This window comes from Arvicola amphibius, chromosome 1 (genome assembly GCF_903992535.2).
Source record: "Arvicola amphibius chromosome 1, mArvAmp1.2, whole genome shotgun sequence".
NCBI lineage: Eukaryota > Metazoa > Chordata > Mammalia > Rodentia > Cricetidae > Arvicola > Arvicola amphibius.
This window is the reverse complement of record NC_052047.1, coordinates 61,655,355-61,664,654: the sequence shown is the minus strand read 5'-3', so window position 1 is coordinate 61,664,654 and position 9,300 is coordinate 61,655,355.

The following is a 9,300-nucleotide window of genomic DNA, read 5'->3' as shown; positions in this document are numbered from 1 at the left end:
CCTTCCTCCTTTCCTCCCTCTCTCCCTCCTTCCCTCCCTCTCTCTGTCTCTATCTCTGTCTCTCTCTGTCTCTCTGTCTCTCTCTGTCTCTCTCTCTCCCTCCCTCCCTCCCTCCTTTCCTCCCTCTCTCTGTCTCTCTGTCTCTCTCTGTCTCTCTCTCTGTGTGTCTCTGTCTCTCTCTCTCTCTCTCTCTCTCTCTCTCTCTCTCTCTCTCTCTCTCTCTCTCTCTCTCTCTCTCTCTCTCTCCCCCCGCCTCCCCAGGGCTAAGCTCACCAGTGCATCACCACATCTAGCTTATTTACATAGGTTCTAAAGATTCAACTTGGGTCATCATGCTTATGCAGAAAGCACTTTACTGAGCCATCTTCCCAGCCGGATGGTGGTGGTGCACACCTTTAATCCCAGCACTCGGGAGGCAGAGGCAGGTGGATCTCTGAGTTTGAGGCCAGCCTGGTCTACAAGAGCTAGTTCCAGGACAGGCTCCAAAACAAACAAAGACGCTGAGCCATCTTCCCAGTCCAGTAGTTCTTACTTTATTGACATTTTAAGGTCAGAACATGCGGTGATTTAAATGCAATGTCTCCAGTGTTCTCAGACATTGGAATATTTGGTCCCCAGTTCATGGCACTGTTAGGGGAGTTTAGGAGGTGTGGTCTTGTTGGAAGAAGTACATTCTGCAGACAGGCTTTTAGAGTTTAAAAACTCTTGCCCTTTGGAGTTTACTCTCTCTGCTTCCTGTTTGGGGTTTAAGATGTGAGCTCTTGGCTTGGGGTTCCAGCTCCCATGCCTACTGCTGCCAGGCTTTCCCACTGTGAAGGTGCCGAACTCTAATTCCTCTAGAACCATAAGCCCCCCACCCCCCGCCAAATTTTCCCTTCTATAAGTTGCCTTGGTCATGGTTTTTATCACAGTAATAGAAAAGTAAAGTAAGACGGATTATAAAATTATTTTTCTTTAATTGAGATCGAGGAGTCTCCTTGAGAGCTGGGATGCTGGTCTTGGGGTGATGAACAAAGGGGATGTATTGACCATTACATATTTACATTGTTGTGATGATAAACACCTGAGCAACAACTTATACCAGGAAGATTGTGGCAGGGCTCAGTTACAGAGGGCCCATTATGGCTAAGAAAGCACAGGTAAGCTATTATCTTCAAAGGCCCTGCTCTAGTGACTACTTCTGACTTATTCCCATGGCCTCAAGGTAGTGCCACTATTGGGGAGAAAGTGCTTAAACATGCACTTTGTCAGGGACACTCTGGATTCAACCTGTAACAGGGAGGTTCAGAACCCAGTTGACTTATGTATGGGGAGGACTTATCTCCCAGTGCCAATGTGGACCACTTGAGTTTCCTAAACTTGGTGATTTCCTTTTCAGAACACAGTTCTGTATTCTATCTTTGTGGGTTTTGGTACATGTTAAAAGCAGGTGTCAAGTGTCTCAGGAAATGACACACAGATTCTCACTGGTATAGAAGCAATCTTGTGTACATCTTCCCAGAAAGTGTGTAGTGTCCACAATAGGCATGAATAAGAAGGCAGTGACCCCAGCTGTCACACACAGTCAGCCCTCAGTATCTGTCAGCTTTCAATATGAGGCTGTGGTAGTGGGAATGTTATTGGCCCTGATAATCTCACAGGGAGTGGCACTATTAGGTGTGGCTTTGCTGGAGTGGATATGGCCTAGCTGGAGGAAGTGTGTCACTGTGGGGGCAGGCTTTGAGGTTTCCTATTCTCAGGATACTGCCCAGTGTCTCAGTCAACTTCCTGTTGCCTGCAAGATGTAGGACTCTCAGCTATTCCTGCAGTATTACATCTGCCTACACATTGCCATTCTCCCTGCCATGATGATAATGGACTGAACCTCTGAAACTGTAAGCCAGCCACCCCAATTAAATGTTTTCTTTTATAAGACCTGCCATGGTCACGGTGTCTCTTCACAGCAATAGAAACCCAAACTAAGACAGAAGTTACCAGGAGTGGAATGTTGCTGTGATAGGCTTGAATATGTTTTGTTTGGGGGAATTTGGACTTTGGTACTTTGGGTTAAGAAAGCAATGGGATGCTTTTAAGTACTACTTAATGGGCTATACTAATAGGAACATGGAAGACAGTGGTGATGAGTGTGTTATGATGAACCATCTAGGGCTGGGTTAAGAGGTTTCAGAGAAGAAAGATTTTAGTATGCTGCCTAGATATTGTTCTCATGATATTTTAGTGAAGAACATGGCTGCCTTTTGCCCTTGTCCAAAGGCTGCCTAAGGCTAAAATGAGTAGTTTTGGATTAATTCTGTTCACAGAGGAAAACTCAAAATAGCCTAATATAGATTCTGATTTGTGGTTACTAGTGTTAATTCTATAATGAAAAGGAGCAAGGTGAGCAAGAAAAAAATATTTGGGGAGAAAAAGTGCACCAGAAAGTAAAATTGTGCTAAATTCTGTGTGCAAGGAGATAAACAGATTAAGACATAGAATAAAGGGAGTGGAGACCTCAGGGCAAGATCCCACCCAGCTAAAGTTCAAACTTGTGAAAAGGAATGAAGATAAAGCTTACATAGAGTTGGGTGTGGTGGAACACATCTTTAATCCCGGCACTGGGAAGGCAGAGGCTGGTAGATCTCTGAATTTGAGGCTGGCCTGTAGGAGCGGGGAGCCACTTGTTGTCCCTGCTGCCCAGCTAGCTTAGCCCCGAAATAACCACACAGAAACTGTATTAATTAAATCACTGCTTGGCCCACTAGCTCTAGTTTCTTATTGGCTAATTCTTACATATTAATTTAACCCATTTTTATTAATGTGTGTATTGCCACGTGGTAGTGGCTTACCGGGTAAATTCCCAGCGTCTGTCTCTGGCGGATCCACAGCATCTCCCTGACTCTGCCCTTCTTTCTCCCAGCATTCAGTTCCGTCTCCTTCGCCTACCTAAGTTCTGCCCTATCAGGCTAAGGCAGTTTCTTTATTCATTAACGAATATAAGCAACACCTAGAAAGAAGGACCTCCTACACCACTGGCCTGGTCTCCACAGCAAGTTTTAGGACAGCTTAGGCAGAAAGCTGGTGAAGATGGAACTGAATGAGGAGCCATGCTCCATCCCCAGAACTTGGCACCTTCAGCCACATGGTTCAGGCTTTAGAGTTAAGGACAGATGAAACGGTTATGGAATTTGCCTCCATGCCTAAAGAAAGCTGCTGAGACCAGGCATGTGTTAGGGGTGACCCTGAATGGAGGCCTAGCAGAGAGACCATTGCATGAAGCTGTGAAATTGAAGCCTTGGAGAGCCCAGGATGTTAGGGATGCCACAGCCATGGGATACCTGCCGAGGAGAGCTGCTAACAGGGAGTGGAAGCAGCCCAAGAGAAAGAAGTGTGCTGCAGCCTACAAAGCTGAAAGGAGCTGGGGCTCTGAAGAGGGTTTTGACATCAGACACAAGGATGCAGAGTTTGGAGCTTGCCCAGCTGGGTTTTGGTCTTGCTTTGGTCCAGTATTTCCTCGCTTTGCTCCCTTCCCTGTATTTTGGGATGGTAATGTCTATCCAAGGCCATTATATGTTAGAAGTATCTGATCTGGCTTTTTTTTTCTTTGATTTTACAGGGGATTATAGGTAATAGATTGCATGAATCTTAGAGGAGATTTGAAAACTTTGGACTTTTAAATATTGTTGAGACTTTTATAGACTATAGTGATGTTTGAAGTTTGTCTAAAGGCATTTTGCATGTTTGCATGTTAGAATCTGACGGGGGTCAGGGATGGAATGGGGCAGTTTGACTGTCACTGTCCCCCACAGTCTCATAGGGAGTGGCACTAGTAAGAGGCATGGTTTTGGTGGAATGGGTATGGCCTTCTCCCCATCACAGACCTTGTTTTCCCTTCCCTTTTCTCAGCACTGAGAATTTAATTTTTTTAGCATAAAGATCTTCTAGGGATATTTTTGTTTGCTTGAGATAGGGTCTCACTATAAAGCTCTAGGCATCCTGGAGCTCTCGACGTAGGCTAGGATGGTTTCAAACTCAGAGATCTGCTTGCCTCTCCCTCCTGAATGCTGGGATTAAAGGTCAGTGCCTCCTTGACCTACGTGAGTTTTTGTTTGTTTGTTTGTTTGTTTTTATTTTTGTTTTTTTTTATGACCAACCTGGGATTTCTGGGTCACATGATCAGAAAGGTCTTCTTATTCTGTTCTTGTTGGGAACTCAGGACCTTGAGTTTCCTTACTCAGTCCCTACCACTTAAAAATTCTTTCATGGATGACATTCACGAATATGGAGATGTGTGTTGTGTTGCATTGTGTGTGGTGTATTTACTTGTTGGTGTCTTAGCGTGGATGTGTGCATACGTGCTTGTGAATCAGCATGCATGAGGAGCCTGGAGTCGGCTGCCAGGTAGCTTTCTTCAATGGCTTTTCACCTTTGCCTATAAAATTAATTTTCCTCTTAAGTTACATTTTAAAATTACCAAGTAGTTTCAATCCATATTTTTTTCATGCCTGCTTAATTTTGTCTACTTTTATTTTTTCAGACAGAGCTGCTCACTGACCCGGAAGCTCACTGATTTGGCAAGGCTGGCCAGCCAATGAGCTTCAGGCATCTATCGGCCTCCACACATGCCTTCCCCTCAGCTCTGGGTTGATGGGCACATGCTCCACATCTAGCTTCATACATGGGCTTGGGATCCGAATACAGGTCTCACCCTTGCACGGCAGGGACTTTATTAACGGAGTCTCTTCCTCAGCCCCAGAGGTTTTTTTTCTTCCTGCTGAAAGAAAAAAAAAGAATTCATTCTGTTTGGCCCCATGTACACCAGTGAGCAAAACTGGTATCAGCAGTCTAACTGTAGAGATGGGGGTGCAAACAGTTTCACCAGCGTACACCTCATCTCCCCTAGTCTGATAGTGGCTTACAACTCAAATGGGGAAATTTCACCACAGAAACTGTCCCTTCACAGAAGCGGCACTCCCAGATCGGCTACAGATCTCCAGGAGCACCCGAGGACACATACTTAAGGCTGCCTACCCACCAGGTGTCTCAGTCCTCAGCCCACTCCTTGCTTCCCAATGCCTCTTTTCTTGTAGCTGTAGGAATGGCACTCTCTCTGGCTAGGTTTGTTAGCTGAGACTAACACCTGTTACCTACCTGAAACAGACAGCCAGGGGGTTGCCCTGTTCTTCTCCACTGGCTGCCTGGCCTTGGGAGTGAATGGGACTGTCTACCATTGCTGTTTGTTAGTCAAAGAATTTCTCCCAGGGTAGTTAAGTGACTAACTGTTGGGAAGTAATAATCAGGCTCATGGCTGTGTTCAGGTGACAGGTATGACGTAGACTGTCCTCCGGGTGTTAGAGTGACAGGCTCTCTGATCTGTGGGTGATGCTCTAAGAATCCAGCAAGGCCTAAAGCCGCAGTGGCATTGAAGCCCATGTACATTCTGTTTTCCTGTAAATATGTGCCCATGTTAATACTCAATTCATATGTCAGGTAGAGTCAGGCATTAACAATAACTACGAATCAAACAGAACAATCACAACGAATGTATTGAAATGAAAGTTGTATAAAGTTCTCTGTCTCTCTGTGTGTCCTTGTCTGTCTGTCCTCTCCCCCACGGTGGCTAGTGCATACAATGTAGATATTCCAAATAAAGGGGCGATTTATGTGTTCCAGACAGGAGAAAGTGGGATGGCGCAAAGGCACGCTACTCAGAAGGACAGTTTCAAGCTTATGAAGTATTTAGTGTTGGGATGGTCCGTTAATTCGGCTAGATGGCTGCCGGCGATGGTCAGTGACACCCCAGAAAGCATGGCCCTCCAACTGCCCTTCTCCACTTGGACCCTTCAAAAGCTGTTGTCACAGCGATAGGAAGTGGAGCACAGGACGGAGGTATGCGGGGTGGTGTGAAGATGACTGAACTGAAAGGTTAAAATCAGAAAAATAGATCTGATAGTCACAGATATCCATGGTGAAAATACGCAAGGATAAAACGCTCCTGAGAAAGTTACACATTTATGTATAAATAACTAATACGGGAAAAATATGTAGACAAAGAAAAGCATATTAAAAGCACAATTTCCCCCCAGCTGTCTATTGGGAAACAGTTATCAAACTGATCAAGTTCATTGTTGGAGGAAATGCTAAAGATGGATGGCTTCTTCTGCCCCCTGCTGGTGGGAATGTAAAGTAAACCCTTTCAATTGATAACCTGCAGGACGCTAATATTTGACCTTGCTAGGCCGTGGTAATACTGCAGCTTTTGTTGTGGAAATAGTCAGATACGTGTGAAGAGCTACACACATTTCATTACTTTTCTTATGAGTGAGGGCATTATTTTTCACCATGCTTTCTTCTTAGAAGGAAAGACTTTGAAACGATCTATATTAACACTTACTGGGCACTTTCCAGGTGACAGACACTTCACTAAGAGCTGGGCCTGTTTCAGTTTTCCTGGAGGTTCTCACAGCCTGTCTGCTGATCTATGGGGTAGCTACGGGGCACAATGAAAGAAGAAGGGTGCATCAGTCTGGCCACAGGGCTGTAAGAACTGGAAACCACTGTGTTAGTTATTCCTCTCCTTGCTGAGTCGGAATGGCTGATAGAAACTTAAGGGAAGATATTTGTGCCTGGTGGCTGCAGTCTATCCTGGCAGGGAAGGCATGGTGGAGGTCCCAGCAGTGAGACTATGTAGCAGGGTTCCTTACATCAGGGCAGCAGATGGAAGCAGGGAGGGAGACCAGACCGCTAAAGCAGGGCAGGGCCACAATCGTCAAAGGTTCTGCCTCCCAGTGATGCACAAACCCATTAGTCATGCCTCTCATCAGCAAGGCTGCACAACCTCCCCAGCAGTCTCAGCACCCAGGGACCCAGTGTCTGGACTAAGGAGTCTGGTGGGGGGAACACTTCATATCCAAATCACAACACCACTCAAAATAGCATTTGGTGGGAGTTGACTCAGACGGTAGGGTGCTTGCCTTCCAAATGTGAGGACCTGCGTTTGCTCACCAGAACCCATGGGAAAATGCCCGGGATAGTGGTACAAGGCTGTAATCCCAGCACTGGGGAAATGGAGACGATGTGATCTCTGGGATCCACTGGCCAGCTGGCCTTGCTCACTTGGCGAGTTCCAGGCCAAGGGCAGACCTGTGGCCAGGGTTCCAAAGGATGATGCATGAGGTTTTCCTCTGGCTTCCATGTGCACCTGTACATGAATGTGTATCCACCAACACATAAACACATGCATAAACATGCATTCATAAAATTAACATGTGAGCTGGGGGGTGGCACATGCCTTTAATCCCAGGATTTAGGAGGCAGAGACAGGCGAATCTCTGTTCGAGGCCAGCTTGGTCTACAGAGTGAGTTCCAGGACAGGCTCCAAAACTACAGAGAAACCCTGTCTCAAAAACAAAATAAAACAACAACAACAACAACAAAACCCAAATAAATCAACATGTGTGTGATAGGGAATTTAAGGAAAAAAATGTATAAACTCCGAGCAATGGATAATGATGGCCACACCTCCTAATCTGTCTAATCCTTCTCAAATAGTGCCACTCCCTGGTGACTAAGCATTTAAATATATAACTCTATGGGGCCGTTCTTAATGATGGCCAGTGAGGCCACCGGCTCTAAAGTTCACACTGAGAGAGATTTGCTTTTATTTGCATGTGTGGGGCAGGGAAGGGTGAGTGGCGTTCTCTTGTGTGCTGGTGCCTTTGGAGGCCAGAGGCATCAGATACCTTGGAGTCAGAGCTACAGTGGTTGGCAGTGAGCTTCCTGGTGTGGGTGCTGGGAATGGAACTTGGGTCTCTGGGAAGAAGAGCAAGTACCCTTAAGCACTAAGTCATGTCCACAGTCTCCTGAGGTCCACAGTGATTTCACAGGCGACCAACGTAACAGAGAAGACCTTCTCAATGGCTCAGCATCAATTCCCAGGACCGAGAGGCCTGGTCTGGGTCAGGTTCCTCTGAGACAGAGAAAGCTTCCTGAACACTGAGTAGGACCATGGCAGAAAGCGGGAAAGGTGGGGGAGTTGTCTGTGATTAGGTGGAGTCCCAGATACGTGCTCAATATTTCCCAGACAAAGAAGACATGCCTACTTTCACTCCAGTCTTACCGAAGAGAATTTGCTAAGTGAAGAATGACAATCGAACTTCATAACTCTTGGAAGGATGACATGAACGGCGAGGATCTAGAGTGCAGAGACCGGGAAACCGATGAAGAAATGAGCAAGTGGATCAGGGCTGGAAATAAGTGGTTAGAACACTTCCCTGGCAAATGCACAACCGAGGGTTCAACCATCAACACACACACACACACACACACACACACACACACACAGCACGCATAAAGGCAAGTGTCAGATGTTGCAGGCTGGCAAGTCAGATCCAGGTGTACAGAATGGCATCACCGTTTGGATGCACAGGGCCACAACAGGCGTGGAGTAACGCTATGAGAATGGAGTTATCTCCACTTGAGTGTATACAGCTTCATGGATGAATAGACTGGTACATGGCACATTGAAATCACGTGACCAAGAACCCATAGAAATGGAGCAGGGTTCAACAGTCTATAAACATGTGAACTTAACTAGATGGCTAATGGGGCAAACTGGGTCACAGTCAAATTCATTTTCTCCCACAGGTAATCAACGTTGAAAATGAAAATTCCTTTGTTGGCTGCAGCCTATATCACATATCTATAATTAAGGTGTCACGGTGAGCACACTAAAGAAGTTGGGAGATGGGCCTCAGCAACAACGATGTCATTAACTATTGGACTGGTTCCAATCCGCTTTTAAGTACCATCGATATGGTGTAAAAGCAGTGCTCTTAGAAATACCTGTGTGTTGGGGGGGGGGATCCTGGAAGGATTTCACATCTAAATACAAAGCCTCTGGAAACACCAGAGGTGAAACTTGACCTGACCCAAATATACCACCTATGGGAACTCCAGAATGACTATGGTTCTCTGGGGAATATTCAGTTTCGGGGGAGGCCCAGCCGTGACCCTTCTTCCAGGAGACAAACAGAAGTCTGTAGTTGATTGGACAAACTGACTTTTCTGTTAACAAGACTTCTAACAACCTTCTACAAGAGAAAGAAAGGGAAAGCAAAAAGGAGCTGAATCTAGTTCCTTCGGACTCTGGAGAGAAAAGAAAACGAGGAAAGGGGACTCATTGTTGAGGATGGCCATACGATCTGCTCGGCTGTTGCTCTCTGCCTCAAAGGGTGCAGGAAAGTTAAAGTAACAACAGGAAAAAGACTCAGAGGAACTCAACTCTTTTCTCTACGATGTCCTCACCACTCCCCACAACATATA